The 18,668-nt window shown below is 43.7% G+C and overlaps 1 long non-coding RNA gene across 1 annotated transcript; it reads right to left on the bottom strand.

The window, feature by feature from the left end:
• Window positions 1–1,993: 1,993 nt before the first annotated feature.
• Window positions 1,994–11,314, bottom strand: LOC122480694. The gene is made up of 2 exons (XR_006296628.1): window positions 11,127–11,314; window positions 1,994–2,087 (listed from the first exon to the last, which is right to left on the bottom strand). It is a non-coding gene; the product is annotated as an uncharacterized LOC122480694 (long non-coding RNA).
• Window positions 11,315–18,668: the final 7,354 nt, after the last annotated feature.

The following is an 18,668-nucleotide window of genomic DNA, read 5'->3' on the forward strand; positions in this document are numbered from 1 at the left end:
TGGTTAGGTATAGCAGGCACCGTGTTTGACATACTCTTAAAAACCGTGAACATTATTTTGCTAATCTTGCTACTATTAACCAAAGAGCACTATGTTCTGTATGTGCCTGTGGCTTCTTGTTATACATGGCTACATCCTTTTCTGTAAGACTTTTATATTTTCTTCCCTGTCAGCTGACTTTCTGGGTATTTGCAGTTCAAACTCTTGATAAAGAAGATCTGGTTGGTCTAGTTTCTAATCATTGGCTCTATATGGCAAATGTCTCTTTTAAGGCCACCCCTTTGGCTACTAATCAACCAATCAATTTTCTCTTTGGGTCAGATGCCTTTCCCTGATCCAATCAGTTGTGTCCAAGGTGGGGTGGGATGTCACATGGGTCACTTCTATGTACCTAATATTTCTTCATTTACCTAGAACCATGTAGAAGGAACACTCATAAGGAAATTATAATAATCAGTATTCTTATGGGCAATAGCTACCTAATTTAAGGTTAAAAAAAAAGTTTTAGTAAAAGGTATCAGATAGCGTATAAAATCTCAAGTAGAACCAGAAAACCATGCTTAGAAGATTTACCACCAGGAACAGTGCAGCTTAGAAAAATATCTAATCACTAAGGACTGTTCTAGAGAAACACCATTGCTGCCAGACCTGCTGCTTGGCACCTGCTGCTTAGTCACTCCAGAGTAACTCTAGAAATTCTACCCAGGCTTCCCTGAAGAACCAGATACCCCTGTCATTGGGCTTACCTGGTGACTGGGTCTTACCTTCGGCATCTGCTGCCTCATGGAGCTCATCTCCATTTCTAAGTCCCACGAGAGGATATCTATTCAGCACTAGTTAGAGCATGCAGAAAACCTTAGCTGCAAAGGACTTGGAGAAATGTAAGTTTTAGTTTTCCAAGTAACTGTGAGGTAAGAATCAAGCTAGGAAACCATTAAGAATGGGTACTGAAAGAGCCAAGAAGAGTCCACCCCAAGGGAATTCTGAGATGTCAACATTCCAGCATCTCTCCCTCAGTCCTTACAGAACACTGTAAGGATGCCTTATTGGGTAGACAGCTGTCCTTACTTGGATAATATTCAAGGAAGTACTCTTTTCCTGGTCTCCTTTAACAAATGTGGACTCCCTCCATTAGCCAAGTCGAACTTCTGGTTCACTCATTCCTTTCTTTCTGCCTTTGCTGAAATCTCTCTTAGGAAATTCTCCTATTCTTTACCACAAATATGTGTGCAAACCCAGATTTCAAGAGCCAACTTATACCTCACTTCCCTAAGTAACACTATCATCTTGTGATCACCCCTTCAATCCCAAACTCCTCAGTCTCCCCACGCCCCGGGCTGAGTGATGTTGGTTTTACAAGAATTTACTCTGGCTTCATATACATGTTACACTGTTCGTGCAGCTCACCTCTCACAATGGAGTGGCACGTAATGCCCGTACAATAGATACTTACCAAATAAATACTGATCGTTTCAAATACAAATAAGAAGAGGAAACTTCCTTTTAGAGCCAATGGGAACTTAGAAAGTGCCCATTGGCCTGAAATCAAACTCATTCAGTCCAAATTGAAATCTTTCCTATGTTGGGGCGCCTGGGTGGCTCAGTCGGTTGAGCGGCCGACTTCGGCTCAGGTCACGATCTCGCAGTCCGTGAGTTCGAGCCCCGCGTCGGGCTCTGTGCTGACAGCTCAGAGCCTGGAGCCTGTTTCAGATTCTGTGTCTCCCTCTCTCTGACCCTCCACCGTTCATGCTCTGTCTCTCTCTGTCTCAAAAATAAATAAACGTTAAAAAAAATTATAAAAAAAAATCTTTCCTATGTCTTCGAAGCTTGGGAAAAGAAGTCAGCCATTTACAAATTCAAAATAACTGACAAATACAATGGTAAACCGACCTGCCTTTTCAGTCACTTCCTGAGAACATTCAGGAGCTTACCCACAAAAGGGAAGAGCCTGTACACAGATGAGATGTGGTACGGGAAGGCGGCAGGGTAGGGATATTTATAGCCTGGGTAGATTTGGAAAACCATCTCATTCACAAGAATACAGCTGAATCATTGACCCTTTTGTCAAACTTTCCAGGCCTCTCTTCCTGCAGAAGAAAAAACATTGATGGAGAAACAAAGTGAGTAGATTCAGTTAAAGTAAGGATGACGAGGCTATGGACACTGTCATCTATTAGTATATTCTGTTCGAGAAGCACCTGGCCCAGAGACATACCAGGTGATCAGCGCATTGATTAGGTCATGAACATCAAATTTGTTATTTCCATTTAGAAATTAGAAAATGTTCTCCATAAACTAGCTGAGCAGTAGAAAGTCATCCAATATGATCCTATTCATGCATCCCTCATGCATATGCATCCTCACTAAACTCTTCCTGCTGTCACTGTTCAACCAGGCGCCCCACTCCCACTCCACCTTCTCCAAGCCAGGCGCACCTGCTACCCTGGGCGCTCACTGCTGCTGCCATGTCTTGCTGCGTAATGCCATTGTCAACCTCCCTGCCTGGCGTGCGTGCCATTCTCCTTCACTGGAGGAAGGAATGTTTAATTATTTTTAATCAGTGGACATGGCATCTTGCTAGACAGCGACACTTGGGGGATCCAACACCATCTGCCTTCCACCAGGCGCCAGCTGCTCTGGTGGATGTCGGCAGAACACCTTAGGACACGGCCTTCCACTGCCAGGCGTCTGCGAGCGGCTGCCACTCGGCACAGCCTCCAACGCGACGCTGCCACTTGGGCGCATTCCCTGTCACGGCTCGTCTCTCACCCCTGCCACCCTCGCAGGGAGGTGTTCCACAGCCCCAGCTCCCAGAACATTTTGCAAGCAACCCGGGGGCCTGCCAGTAATAATAGGGTGTCCAAATATAAATGTCACCCTAACCCAATGGCCACAGATCCTTCCATCACCATTAGTCAACCTAATGGATCTGCTGACTTCAGTCCCACAGAGAGCGGCTACTGACTTCGCAGCAGGCCAACCCGTGGAGAGCAAGGGTCAGCCAGCCTACCGAGTGTTTAAAACAGTGGGAAGGAAGAAGGGAGAGAAATGCCTTTACGATAAATCACTGAGCTGTCCAGGGTGAGCAGTGCCCTTGTAAGTGAGCTCCTGATCGGTTGTGCTCCGCAAGTTGCTGTCACAGACCTGTCCCTTCCACCTCCCACCCTTAAGGCAGTTCCTGCAGCTCTCACAGCTGTGCCAACACTTTTCACTCCCGCAAAGCACATTCCATTTGCTGCAGTGGCGTTAGCGGCACAGCGCGGCCCCTGGCGGGAGCACCGCCACCTCCTTCCCGAGGAGCGGGCTCCCTTCCCAGACTAATTCCTACACTGTGAACCAAGCCCCCAAGGTTCATCTCACCCCCCACCCCTGCCCCCGACTTTGTGAAGAGCCAAATTAAGCAGCTCTAACCTCAGCCTTATTTTCATGCAAAGTGAGAGAGATCAGCCGCTGGGTACTGGCTGGAGGGGAGATAAAAGCCCCAGCTGTGCCTTCTCAGGGAGTCAGTTTCACCTCCAGCAGGAAAGCAAACTGTTCTTGTGCCTGAGGGAAATTACGGAGCCTCACACTTTCATCCAGAGAGGGACAAAGGGGAGGTCAGGTGCTGCATCTGCCAGAAATGGGGATGTGTGAAATGTGATTAACCCAGGAAGGAGCCAGACAGAACCCGGCTGGGGCCTCTCCTGTCTCTGCATGTTTCCCAGGGTCAGGAGCAGGAGGAAGAGTAAACAAAAACATTAAATAAATATTTTTCCATTTAACCCATGTGTTAATACAGATTTTCACAACCTCAACAGCACAGACTGAATGGATAGTGCGGCATTAGCCTAAATAATGAAGGAAGTAGTGTACATCCGTTGAATTTTCTGCATTTGTGTAAAGAACGGCAGGGGTTGGGGGGTGCGAAAAAGGAAGGGGTTCCAGAACGTGCATGTAGTCACATTGTACCCCAGTCCATCGCAGCACTGCTAAACCTTTCGGGGCCCATTCGATCAGCTCGCTTAATGTTATTTCTCAGGCTAACTACAAACCACCGGTGCCTGTAGAATTAAAGTCATCAATAGCTGAGCTCTCCTGCATTTACAGGAAGACACAAAATAAAATCCCTACCGATACGCCTATCAGAGTAGGAAGTTCTCAGTCCCTTTGCAGACAGTCTCTGTGAGAGCTCTGTGTGGTAAATGAAGCTACAAGTGCATTTGTCTCTTTGTCTAAATAAGTAATGCCAATTTCATTTTCAAACAGTATGCTCGGGCTGCATTCATTATTGTGTTAGGATTTCGTTTCTGCCAAACCAGCCCTCCCCAGCACCCTGCTTGGACAACTTGTCTCTGGTTAGAGATGTATGCTGAAAACAGATACTGTTTGAAATTGACTGGAGATGTATTAAATAATCACAAGAGAAATTCCAGTAAAAATAGAGTCAATTATCAAAAGATTAACACTTTTCTTTGTTCTGCAAGGAAAAAAAAGGCAAGGAGGGGAAGCAATTTTCAAGACAGGCACTGATGCTTTAAAAGGATTCTTCAGAGGTGAATTATTTAATCCTTTGTGACTAAGGAAATCTTTGTGTGCACTGCGGGAGGGGGGAGCAAACAGGAAAAATGTACAATATTGAAAAGTGAAAATACAATATGTGGCACACTGAGAACATGTAAGTCAGAAAGCCTGTCGGGTGGTTGATACCTGAATCAAATCTTGATTACTCTCCTATAGGAAGAATCTGCAGATATTTTCTCGAATATCCCTAAAGGATTAACATAATCAACTATCGAGTGCTACTGCAGCTACTCCACAAAAATGTAGTTAAGGCGGCACTTATCTGGCAGTGGGAAACTCAGCTCTCAAAGAAGGCACTTCATATATTAAGGCTTTAAATAGTTTTTTTAGGGCCCTCTTCAAGAAGCAAGAGCTGCTGCGGAGGTTGGGAAGGGTCTGGTGCCCACCAGTGTAATTCTGCTGGGCAGAGGCGGGGCACCGGCAGCCGGGCGAGGTGGGGTCCCTGTATCTGAACAGGACTGACGAGGCTGGGGGGCGGTTGGCCTACAAGTAAGTTTCCACCCGATTCCCTGGAGGGAGGGGGTGGTTGAAATGCACAGAGCCAGGCTTCCAGAAAAGCCAGCTCAACTGGGATTACTTCAGTTAGCGGACAGCTCAGAGAGTTGCTAACACTGACCTTCAAAAATCGAGAAGTGCCTGTGTCCCTGGGGAAACGTCCCCAGAAGAGCTAAGCCAGATTGCTCCTGATCAATACCCTCTTCTGTATGACTCAACTCCAGCCACAGAGACTCTCTAAGAGGCCTTTGCACCAGGCGGAGCTCTCTCAAGCAAGTGAATCAATTGACTTGCCTAAGTAGCATAGGCCGAGAGGGCTAGTCCCTGCAAGAAAGGTCTCTCAGATGGCCTAGTGGTCCACAGGCGGGAGACGGGGCAGAAACAGGACAGTCAGGGGCCTCAGCTGAGTTGGGTCGGTTTGGCGTGAGAGCAGCATGCCCCCAGAAGCGGAGATATGAACTTGAGCTAGCTTTAAAAGTTTGACTACTCCCACCTACTCATTTCCTTCTACTCGTTTTATGAGCAATATATATTCTGAGTGATCGTCATACATATTCTGTAATTTTTCACTTAGAAAAATAGCTTTTGCATTTCATACAGCTCCTAATTCCAAAATTAGTTCAACAGCTAGCAGTGAATGTAGAAATATATACCCCTTTCGGAGACATACTTAGGCTGGTATTGATTTATGCTATATCATGATTCTAGTCTTATGGGATAATCACCTTGTCAAGGCTATATTTATTGTTGTGGCTATTAAATCACATTAATTCCTCAGCGATTACACAGAGGTAAAGTATCCACACACTGCAGCAGTGACAGAATTCGGTTTTCCTCCCAAAATAAATGCAACGCAAAGATCCATGTCCTAGTTTTTCAATGGTATTCCAACCTTTTTTTTTTTCTTTTTGCATATCTTACACAAGCATTAAACTTACGGTTGCAGCCAGCACTTTGCCATAGATTTGAACTCTGGTGGAAAAGCCCCTTGAGGGAGAAGCGCTTTGGAGACAAGTGCTAATGGCAGCACGGCACAGAAGCAAATTGCCCATCAAATGGGATAACTTAGTGTTGCAGAAGCATTTGCAGGGGAAAAAGAAAGGGAGAAAGCAGAAATCATCCAATACCGGGTGCCCTTGATTTAGGCTGCTTTCAGTAGATTTGTATGGGAATGCAGATTCTCTCCCTTGCTCAGGGAGTTTGTAGTAACACTGTCCAGACCCAACTTGCCTTAAAACTTCCACGGTGTTTTAGCAAAAGCAAAGTGAGAAAAGGAGAGCTATGCTGTGGAGGGGTTTCTTACATGAGGTGTGAGCTGATAGGATCCTTTTTGGAGATGGGCATGAAGCCCCTGCCAGATTTACAACGGATGCAAATCTGTGCTTCCTGCTTGGGGGACCCCTGGTTAGCAGGTAGCTCTGTAGCCCTTGCATGTGATTGGTGTCTGGAGGAGGCCTCCTGCGAGAGAGCACTCAGGGCCCAGCTCCACCATACTTAACAAAGACAGCACTACCCAGTACCAAGAATTCTGGCCACCAACAAGAAATCTCAGAGTTGAAGGCTGCTGACTCTTGGATCATTTGAAAAGATCCTGCTTGTTTTGTATTTTACATAAAGGGTGAGATAGGATTTCATCCAAACTGGCTCACCCTCCTTTGTGCCTTGCATATTGATTCCTGTCATTACTTTGGGGCAGGCTTCTAGCTTGATTGAAGCCCATGTCCGTGACCATGTTCATGTGCCTGTGATGTTCTTCACTTTTATGAATGCCAAATACCTTCCATCTACAGTCCCGACCTTAGCTAAAGTCCCCAAGCCAATGAGGAACAAGAGAATAATGAGGAACAGGAATGATGCACGAGGGTTGTTCTGGACTCTAATTGTTATTGGTTCATTTTGGACCAGTGAACTGGATCATGCTTAACGATGCACTAAGTTTTGACTCCAGTAGAAATGATAATAAGTGAGCTTTAAAATGTAGATGTCTCCACTGTAACAACGTATTAAAACCGTCCCAGAAATGGGGGAGAAGATGAAACCCTCATTGGCCCATCCTAGGTTTTGTAAAAGAAAATAGCGGGTACCTCACACAGCCAGCTCCTGGTTTAATTGGTTCCTATTTAGTAAGTTTTTTTCTTTTCTTTTAAAAAGAAGCATGGAATACCTGAACTGTGGGATACATGCTTTTGTTCTGTTTTCTGCAACACGGAGACAGGTAGCAGAACTACTTTTACTTGAAGCGATTTGCATGTCCCTAAGTGCACCTACCTGAATAATAAACTGCTTTTCCCTCAGCACCACCCACCATGCCCACACCACCCCCACCGCCCTGCTAATCTGCTTTGCCCAGACCTTTCCTCCAGGTCACCTTTCCCTTTCCACTTGTCACCTCTTCAGGCCTTCCATACACATTTTTACAGGGTGCCCCAACTAAAAGGACTTTTCTTCTCTCTTTAATTGTATAATGTATTACTGAGCTGTCTCAGTGAAAAAGCCCTGAAACAGACTTCCCCACCAGTATGCCTCGTAGAGTCGGTGTAGCTTTTTCTATTTATTATTCTCACCTATGTAATCATATTAGGAAACAGCTTGGAACCAATTTCCTCACATGTCTTACTTCTGCCTCATCTGCCCCCAAACCTCTTAAGTTGTTGACTTCAGAGATGGTGAGGGATGTTTGTCAATTTCCCTTCCTTCCCTCCCTCCAGGATCTAGCCTCTGTCTCTGAAATCTGATCCTCTCTTTTCCCCCAACCTCTTTTTTCCCCCAGTCTCTTGGAGGTGATACAGTCTTTCCCACACTTAATAACTTTTTCCCCCCACTGTGGCCAAGAGCAGATTGTGATGCACTGCTTTTACTCTGTCTCTCACCTAGTTTTACATTTTCCCCACCTGTGTTTCTTGGTCCTCAAGTTTCCCAGGAATGCCACGAAACTTTCACTCAAGCTGTTCAAGCGTGTATTCCTTCAGCCTGCCAAAAGGCCCTCTCTAGATGGGTTTTCCCCAAGTCCCCAAGTGCTTTTGCTAACGAAACTGCTGAACGGGAGCTAATTTATCACTCTGTTATCACTATATTAGGGCATGAGAGAGCCATACCCAGAATGAATTATGGATCCTTCCAGTGTCCCATGCATCCTGTACGTCAAGGTAAGCAAATGCTGCGTTGTGTTAACTGTCAGCCTCCAAAACAGCTGACATTTGTTATTTTAATTAATAGTTTACTTTGCTGAAATAAGCTTCTGCGAGAAGCTATGACTTTTTATTAAATCTTCACTGCAGCATTGTTTTCCCCAGATTGGGAGACAAAAGCTAATTTTCAAAACTGCTTTATCCTGCAAGGTCACAGTCAACAGCTTGTGTGCACATGTCAGGGAAACATCTGCTTCTGTGCCAAAGATATAAGTAAAATTTGCTTTATTTTGAAATTTAAATTTACTTTTACTTGGAGAAAAATGATGAGTCAGTCATTAAAGAGCTATTAAGTGATGTTGATTAGGGAAGACTTTTTAACCAGTCATTTTGTCTCACAACTGACGCTGAAATTTCTCCGACCTCAGCATTCTGCTTAGACGTCGCAGGGAACTGTGGTCACTGGCACATCTGGATCTGGACCAACTTGTCTTTTCATTAATGCAAATCATTATTATGTAATTACTCAGCCTGCAATGTAGAGATCATTGATTTCTTTTGCCCAGTAGCAGTATTTTTAAGTCACTGATGACAATGAGAACTTTCAGGACAATCCAAACTATACAAATTAGCTGCAGTTGAAGAAAGAAAGGCAAACTGACTTAAAAGGTTCCAACACGAAATTTAGTTCGGAGATTTTCTCCTTGCTTGGAATAAATTAACCGAGGGAAGTTGCTTCCTTCATGTTGTTTTAATTACCTTTGATAATGCATTTTACTCATCACATTTCCAAGACAATAACACTTTAGTGCTCTTTCCCCAAATGGACTTGTGCTCTGCCCCTGCATGTGTTCCCGTATTATGTCCCAGCTCTCAGGGGAATCCGTCACTTTTCTGAGAACACCAGTGACTCCTTTGGAGAGAGATACCCTAATATGAGCATTCTCATATTCGGCTGATATTTCTGGGTCTTGTTTCTTTGAGGCCAGAGAGGTCCTCAAACACTGACTTTTAGAAAAGCAGGTAACTGTCTCTGGATTCTGAGATCCCATCTTTTCATCTTTTCAAACCGCCTCTGCAAGTTTCTGATGTTGTGTAGTAGATGAAATGATTGGCCCTAATTTACCCCTCCCGGCGTCTACACCCCTGTCTCAGCTTCGCTGTGGGAAGAACATTTCCCCACCTCTGACTTCGAGCTCAGTCATAGATTTGGTTTTGACAAATGACATGTGGATGTAAGTAACAATAAGCCAGTTCTAAGCCAATAAATATCCTCCCATGTTTCTGATTGCCCTTTTGTACCTCTGCCATGACCATGAGAAATTTATACCCAGCTAGCCCTAGTTGGTACACGGAGGATGAGATGCTGGCACAGAGCTGCCCCAGCTGAGCCCAGCCTAGATCAGCCAAGTTCTAGCCACAACTCACAGTGACATGAGCTCTAAAAATGATGATTGTTGTTCCAAGCTACTGAATTTGAGAGTGGTTTGTTAGGCAGTGATAGCCAACTGTTACATAGGTGTTATCTTCTTTTTTACAACCTTTTTGAGGTACAATAAACTTTGCATATTTCAAGAATACACTCGATAAGTTTTGATAGGTGAATAGACCCATGAGATTATCACCACAATCAAGATAATGAACGCATCCATCACTGCTAAACATTTCTTCCTAGCCTTCTATAATTTCTCTCCTTCCTGCCTTTCTTCCCTCCCTTGACTCTACCCCACCCCCAAAAAACCACAGGCTCTTTAGAATGTATTTTATATTTGGCAGCCTACGTCTAGCGAGTTTCATGTGGACTGTTCTTGGCCATCTCTATTCACATGTCAGTATAGTGTTCAAATTTAGTCATTACTACCTTGAAAAATCATGGGGCCCACTGCCCAGGAAACCATAATAGGAAAAAAAAGAGTTGACCCGAAAGTATGGACTTTGGAATTACACAAGACTACTTTGGATTCTCACTCTGATATTTAATTGCTCTGTGACTTTGAGCAGCCAGGTCAAACTCTCTGAATACCAGTTTGCTCAAATGGAAAGCATGGGAAATATATACCTATCTCTATGGGTTATTCTGAGGATTAAATGAGGTAATGTATGTAAAATACTTGGCATTGTAACTAGATCGCACATGTGCACATAGCATCTCACTAAATGTTAGCTGCTATTATTAGCTTTATGTCACCAGATTTACTGTTCCTTAGGTACACAGTGAAGGGAGAAGCCACCTCACTATACCTGGCACAGGGTAATCACTCAGTAAATGTTGGTTGAATGAATGAAAAAGTTCAACGTTTATTTCTTTGCCTGCAACAGGGGCATTCATTTTGTAGAACAAGAGCTCATCCTATTGAACCAAAACTGGCGCCCCTCCCTTTCTCTTTCTCTTTTTAATAATAAGCTTACTCTAGAATTGTATATCTAATATTCCCTACAATTCTAGATCATTTGTGAGGACTGCATGCAGAAGCAGTGGTGATGACCTTGGGAAAAGTGGTCTCATGCCCCAGACTGACACCTGTCATTTATTTTCCGTGGGATTCTAAACTCTATGATCACTCAAGGCCTTTTTCAGGGGCTAGCACTTACCTCAGATTTACTTCACTCATTTCAATTCACCTTATTGAAAGAAGAAAAGAAAGGAAGGAAGGAAGGAAGGAAGGAACAAAGGAAGAAAGGAAGGAAGGAAAGAAGGAAGGAAAATAAAAGGGAAGGGAAAAGAAATAGAAAGGAAAAGAAAAGAAAAGGAAAGAAAAGGATCCTCTTTCTGTCTCATTTGGGGCCCCTTTAAAGAAGCAGGGAGCAAAGTGGACCAACATGGATTTTGGTTTATATCTTTCCCTTATTCTGTCTCTGTCCACTGTATTTAACCCCTCAGGGCCTGGCAGTCATACCTGGCCGGCCTCTTCCTGACTCCCATGGAAGTCACCTCAACAGTACCTGCTGACATCTGTATCCATCCAGGCCCTTGAGGAAACCACTCTTTCCCATCTGCTGACATGCTGCTGAGCTGCTGGGCCAGTTCAGATGCTGACACCTTGCTTCGGCGGCCCACTTTCCTGACGATGACCTTAGAACTCTTCCTCAGCAGTCACCATCTGGCTCCACGAAGAACGACAGTTAGGAGACAGGTGCTTGCTCGTATTTCTACCCTTGCTTCTCAGAGAGCCTGGCCTCCAACGGGGAAGGGGGTAGGATAGAAACAGGTGGCTGTCCCCACCCCCCCACAGCCACATGTGTCACACGACTCACCAGATCCACATAGATCCTGCTTGGGGTCTTGAGACTGCTTTTCCACCTCACTACCCAAAGGCAGGTTTTCCCAAGGCTGTTCTTTCCATTGTCAGCCCCTTCCTTGGTCAGTTGCTAATTCCCAAATCCTACCTGTTTATAACTCTGCTTTTGTGATGCTGGGACTCTGAAAATTATATTTCTCATTTGTCAGCTGGCACCCTGCTAGGTTTTGCCAACAGGGATTTCGAGAGGGAGACTGTTCTGGGCTGAATTTTGCCCCCTACACCCCTCCAAATTGTTTACTTTGAAGTCTTAGTGCCCAATGTCTCAGAATATGACTGGATTTAGAGATAGGGCCTTTGAAGCAGTAATTAAGTTAGAATGAGGCCTTTAGGATGGGCCTTAATGCAATTTGACTGGTACCCTAATAAAAGGAGGAAACTTGAACACACAGAGAGACCCCAGAGATGTACACAGAGGAAAGGCCCTCTCAGGAACCGGTGAGAAGCTAGCCCTTTGCCAGCCAAGGAGACAAGCCGCAGGAGAAGCCAAATCTGCCTACCCTTGATCTCGTCTTTCCACCCTCCAGAACGGGAGAAAATAAATGTCTGTTGTGTAAACCACCCCGTCTGGGGTGGTTTTTGTTAATGGCAGCCTGAACAGTATGAGAGAGAGTGCAGATAAGGGGCGGGAGGAGGGATCTGCTTCGTGGATATGCTAGCTGCTCCCATCAGTACTGCCCCAGCAGGGCCTTTACCACCCAACCCTCCCCTCGGCAGCAGCTCTCCCAGTCTCCAGTCCTCTCACCAGAACCCCCAGGACCAGCCCATCATGCCCCCACCCTCCAAGGGCTGAGTCCCCCCCAGCTCCATGGGCCCCCTTCTGAACTTCCAGTTTCTCATAACTCCAACCCTTGCCCTTTGTTTTCTCAGCCCTGGGGGCAGTTAGTTTTGTGCGGTAGTTACTATCTTTGCTCACTCTTACTACCTTCAAAGTCCCCGGGCTCCTCCCTCCTGGCGTCCATGCCATCCACTTCACACCCGCTGGCCCACCCCAGGATCTCCTTCACCAGCCACGGTCTGTCAAAAGTTAGAATTGCTGGGGCGCTTGGGTGGTTTAGTCAGTAGGGCATCTGACTTCGGCTCAGGTCATGATCTCATGGTTCATGGGTTCAAGCCCCCCGTCGGGCTCTGTGCTGACAGCTCAATGCCTGGAGCCTGCTTTGGATTCTCTGTCTCCCTCACTCTGTCTCTCTCTCTCTGCCTCTTTCTCCCTCCTCCACTCACACTCTGTCTCTCTCTCTCTCTCTCTCAAAAATAAATAAATATTTAAAAAATTTGTTTTTAATTTAAAAAAGGTAGAACTGCTGAGTGGAGAAGGTATTTGCTATGAGAAGTTCTGTCTGTATGAGTTTTCCATTGCTGCTCTAACAAATTACCATGAATTTGTTGTTTTGAACAATACAAATGAATTATCTTATAGCCATGTAGGATGGCAATCTGACCCAGCTCTGGGTGAAAATCAAGCTGTGAGGAGCAGGTTGTGTTCTCTTCCGGAGGCTCAAGAGGAGGGTTTATTTCCTGGTCTTTTCCATCTTCAGATGCAGCCCAGTTGAAACTCTCTCTTATGCCACCATCTCTCTGGTTCTATGCGGCCTGAAAAGGCTCTCTGTAAGGATTTATGTGGTTTAGATTTGGCCCACCCATATAATCCAGGATAATCTCATCTCAAGGCCCTTAACATTAGTCGTATTTGCAAATCCGTTTGCCAAGTAGGAGAACAATTCACAGGTTCCCAGGATAAGGGCAAGCATAGGTCATTACTCTGTCTACATAGGATCTTTCTAGCTTTCACCTAATCTTCCTTCTTTCTTATTTGACATGACTTCCCACTTCTACCGACAGCTGAGTGTTCTGTTTAGACGTATGGAAGCCTGTGTACTTTGAAGGGGCCAGTGGGAAACACAGAGGTCCTATGATCCAGGTCCTGGAAGCTAACAGTGTACTCCCCTTGGTCCTCAATTTTCTTATCTATGAGAAAAGTTGACCCTAACGATACAAGCTGATGCTAAAATATCGGGATTCCCGGGGCACCTGTGTGGCTCAGTCAGTTGAGCATCTGACTTCGGCTCAGATCATGATCTCGCCATTCGTGAGTTCAAGCCCCACGTCAGGCTCACTGCTGTCAGTGAAGAGCCCACTTCAGATCCTCTGTCCCTCCCCTGCTGGTGCTCTTTCAAAAATAAATTTTAAAAAAACATTTAAAAAAATAAATAAAATATTGGGATTCCAGGGAAAGGCTGTGCAAAGCACTCTCATTACTCTATGTGAGGAGAGCTGAGAGTAAAGCAGCCTGGCTGATTACTGGGCCCTGGTGTCGGGCAGATAGGCATCAGTAATATATTGGCCCCTCTCACCTGAAGCTCAGTTTTCTCCATTCTCCTCGGAGTGGCCTCTGAGTGGGGGTGGGGCCACCCCTCACATGATCCCTGCAGATAAAGGGGCCTATTCTCGTGCAAGGCCACGTTTGCAGTTTTCAATAGCTATATGAGGGTTAGAGTCTGATCTTGGGGCTCATGAGTTAAATTGAAGAACCTCCTCAGAGGTCATTCTTACAAGGGAAGGACTCAGAGAAAAGAAGTGGAGTGGAGTAGAGGGGACTCAACTGGTTAGCTTTCAGGCACATTTTCTCCCTGTTCTTTTTTTTCTTTTTCTCTTTTCCTTTTTTTCCCTTCTTTTCTTTTCTTTTCTTTTCTTTTCTTTTCTCTTTTCTTTTCTTTCCTTTCCCTTGCTTTCCTTTTTGAGAAAGAAACAGCATTGAGACCATAACTAATTCCATGCAGGATTTGGATGCATTCCAAAACTCAAGGCTACTCTTCCTTTACTTTGAGACCAGGTGATTTCTCTAAGTTTTATGCCAAGCATACCATACCTTGGGACTTATTGAAGAACTGTTTGTCCATGAAATTTGGTGCAGGCAATTCCAGAGCACATCAGTGTTAAGTCCGCGTCATTGGGTTTCCTGGGAGAAGGCGAGGCCTCGCAGCTCTACGACGCCCTTCACACTGGCGCTGTCTTGCCAGTTCTTTGCCATTTGTGTTCCTATATCCCTTGAGTGTGTGTGGATGTGAAGGGAAGAAAAAGAAAAACGTGCTTCACTCCCTGATCTACGATCCGTTTTGCACATACTTTCTATTTTTTAGGGATTTATTTTTCTTAGTGCTGGGCTTCATTGCAGAAGGCATTGGGGTGGCTCTCTGATGATTTATTTGTGTAGAAGAGTGAGGTTATTGGTTTTTCCTCATTTATATGTAGGGCCCCTCATGGAGAAATATTTTGGGAAACATTTTTATTTCTCCTCATATTTTTTCCAGTTACGGTGTATTTGCTTGCTCCGGGGGCCGGCTGCCTGTAGCCCTTCGGTGTGCCGAGTTAAGAAAAATTTAAACAATAGGAAGCCTTCGTGGCCCTTATCACAATTTCATTTGTGTAGGTGTCATCTGATTAATACCGGAGGTGTCTCGAGCTGCTTCCTGAGGTGGTGTGGCTTTCATGGACGCTGAGGCCGAACGTGGATGCTAAGAGGCACTGCATTCCTTCTACACTGTTCTACCCATCTACATTCATGGATGCACTGCACTGTTGACAGGTCTGATTTTCTTTCTGCCACAGTCAGCTCTATTATCCTGCCTCAGGCTTGAACCTGCAGCAGCTGAATCTTGTATTTGCTCTGCCCGAGGCCTTAACCTGCTGCTCTTCCCTTCATCCTTTATTTGTTCCTTCCTTGTGCCACCTGTTTGTCTCATCTGGCACTATAAGAAGGCATCCCTCCATCTCCTTATTTCACCTCTAGTATTAAAAAAAAAATCCCAGGTGTCTTTCTTTCACCTTGCGTGCGCTTGAAGCTGCCCCAGCAGCTGTCGAGATGAGTTTTCTTCAGGCACATGAATTCCAAAGCCGATTTCCATTTGTTCTGTAAGAACAGACCTCGCTACAAGACGTCAGAAAGGCACACGAGTACTATGTAAACACTTAAAAGAAAAATTAACAAACAGAAATGGTGATGCGTCCAAAACCGATGACACGGAAAGGCAAAGGCCCTCCTAACATTTCCTTTTGAGTAGAGACTCGAAGCATAGCTCTTACCAAGGCCAACAGATGCCACCTTGCTGCCTTTCTAAAGCACAGTCCCCGCACCCCTTGCTCTAGAACCGTGCCGTGCAGTCTGGTAGCCACTCGCCACATGAGGCTACAAGCAATTGAAATGTGGTCGGGGTGGGTTGAGATGTGCCATAATTGGAAACTGCACAGCAGATTTCAAAGACTTGGTATGGAAAAAGATGAATATGGAATATCTCGTTGATAATTTTTTACACTGATTACATGTGAAACGAAAACATTTTGGACATCCGGGTTAGACAAAATATGTTACTTAAAATTAATTTTGGGGGCACCTGGGTGGCTCAGTCAGTTAAGCGCCTGACTTCGGCTCAGGTCATGATCTCACGGTTCATGAGTTCAAGCCCCACCCACATCAGGGTCTGTACTGACAGTGCAAAGCCCACTTCAGATCCTCTGTCCCCCTCTCTCTCTGCCCTTTCCCTATTCATGCTTTCTCTCTCTCTCTCTCTCAAAAATGCAGAAACATTAAACATTTTCTAATTTAAAACATTAAATTTGCCAGCTTTTTACTTTTTTCAATGCAGCGAATAGAAAAATTAAAATGACATGGCTTGTATTATATTTCTATTGAACATTGCTATTCTAAAATTTGGTTAAGAAATGACACCAGATTTTTTGTTTTCTACCACTCTGAAAAACAATTTTAAAACACTGACATTGAGGAATATGTGATTCTTTAGTTTCCTTTCAAGAGATTTGGCATGATTGAGTCACTAGAGTCAGTTTTTATAAACTTTGGACATATTTATAATGAAGTCAGTTATTAAAAAGGTTGCTTTTCAGGGTGCCTGGGTGGTTCAGTCAATTAGGCATCCGACTTCGGCTCAGGTCATGATCTCACAGCTTATAAGTTCAAGCCCAAATTGGGCTCTGTGCTGACAGCTCAGAGCCTGGAGCCTACTTCAGATTCTGTGTCTCATCTCTCTGCCCCTCCCTGCCTCATGGTCTGTCTCTCTCTCTCTCTCTCTCTCAAAAATAAATAAACATTTAAAAAAATTTTAAAGATTGCTTTCCACTTTTATGCACTGGTTTTTCCTTAACATTGTCTGGTTTCTTTCCTTAAAACACTGCCTGTCCAACACACTCAATCTGTTTTGAGATTAGTTTAACATTTATGAAGTGCTCCCAGTTTGCACAAGAACTTATAAAATTATATACTCTCTGCCCTCAAGGAGAATATACTCCTAATGAATAAAAACTGGCAAAGTGGAACTTCCTCTGTTTATAGAATTTTAATAGACCAAGTTTTAAGTATTATAACGAAAAAAGGGGCATGATATAGATTATATTTCCATCACGTTTTGTATGTTTTTTGGAAGTGACTTTTCTACAAAGTTTAAACTGAGGGAACACTATGGCTTCATTGCTAAGAAACCCCTAGGCACAAATCACTGATTTGTGAAGTCCTGAAAGATATTTTTCAGGATTTGAAAAATATTAATAGTGAGCATTTATATAGCACCTTCTATGTACTAGATACTGGTAAATACTTTGCATGTAAGACATCATATAACACAAGAATTCCATGAGGCAGAAACAGTATTCACGCTCACGTTACAGATGGAGAAACTGAAGCATAGAGAGGTCGAGTAAATTTTCCTAGGTCACACAGCTAACGAGCCCATAGGGAGTAGTGATCAACGCAAGCATTCTGGCTGAAAAGACTGACTTTTAACCCTGTGCCGCACTGTTGCACGGAAGTGATATTGGACAATTCACTATGACAACTACATCCTGATTTTGCCTGCTAAACTTTGAAGGCCACCTGAAGTTTGAGGGACTAAATTTTGCTCTCACTTTGATTTTTATCCCACTACATCCTTTACCACAACTTAATATGTGACAAAATTATTTACCTTAGTTTCACCCTGTTTTCCTTGGCATTAGTACTAACTGACCCTGAAATAACTAAAACACAAGTGAAAAAACAGTGCCAAGATGTGGCCTAGATTATCCATCAAATATCTAGAATCTTGTTTTCTTTTTTCTTTTCTTTTTTTTTTTTTTTTTGCAGCTCTTTAGTGAACATAGGCCAAACCTTCTCTTGTTCATGGATTTGTATAGAAAATCCATTTGCATATCTGAAGAAGGAATGTGGCTTTTAATGATCTTAATGGAAACTAGAAATATATCATTTTCCTGATAAGTTGTCATTTTGGATGTTCATCTCCCTGGCACCAGAATATAAGCATGTAAATCTATGAGCCACTTGCCTGTCATTAAAGGAACTAATGTGACATTCCCAACTCCTGCAGTCTGTCCCCACACCTGATTTTTGTACTACATGCTGGTTTGAGTTCATTTTTCTCCCCTCTGGATTTTTGTTCTTAAAAGCTAATTTCCAATGTCAGCTCGTAATGATTCATGTAACTCGTGACACAAAAGTGCATTATTTACAGATAACACTCCCTGGTTGATCCAAGGATTCTCTCCAAACAAGCCTCTGAACTACCTTGTGCAATCTTTAGCAATATTCCTGGAACCTTCTGACATTATTCTTAATTAAGGTTTGCATGTTAATATTGAACGATAAAATGAGGACCGCATAATAACACATACACACAAAACAGACCGCATAATAACACACACACAAAACAGAACCAGAGTAATTAGCAGCTATGATATTTCTTCATTGAATTGTATCATTGCACATATGTGTCCTTGGCAATTTATAATTTTTTCAAGTTATTAATTATAGCTTCTGAAGCAGTATCTTTTAAAATACCTCAGGAGCCATCTCCTAAACGTCCCTAGATTTAATGAAAAGCTGGTGATTATTGCCTTCAGTAGCAGTAGAGATGCCTCCCCACCTTACTGAAATCAGTTAATCTCTAATTTCTCTTGTCTGTGTGAACAAGCAACTATTATTTCTCACATTTTTCCCGAAGTTCATTACCAATAAAATAACTTGGCTTTGTTTACATATTCCCTACAACTCAGATGGGATTTTTTTTTTCCTTGTCTCTGGGTTGCTTTCTTTTTTTGAAGAAGAAAACAATACCAATATCTTTTATGGTTGAAAACTATTAGGACAAAATCTAATAGATATATTAGAAATAGAAAAGTT

This window comes from Prionailurus bengalensis, chromosome C1 (genome assembly GCF_016509475.1).
Source record: "Prionailurus bengalensis isolate Pbe53 chromosome C1, Fcat_Pben_1.1_paternal_pri, whole genome shotgun sequence".
NCBI lineage: Eukaryota > Metazoa > Chordata > Mammalia > Carnivora > Felidae > Prionailurus > Prionailurus bengalensis.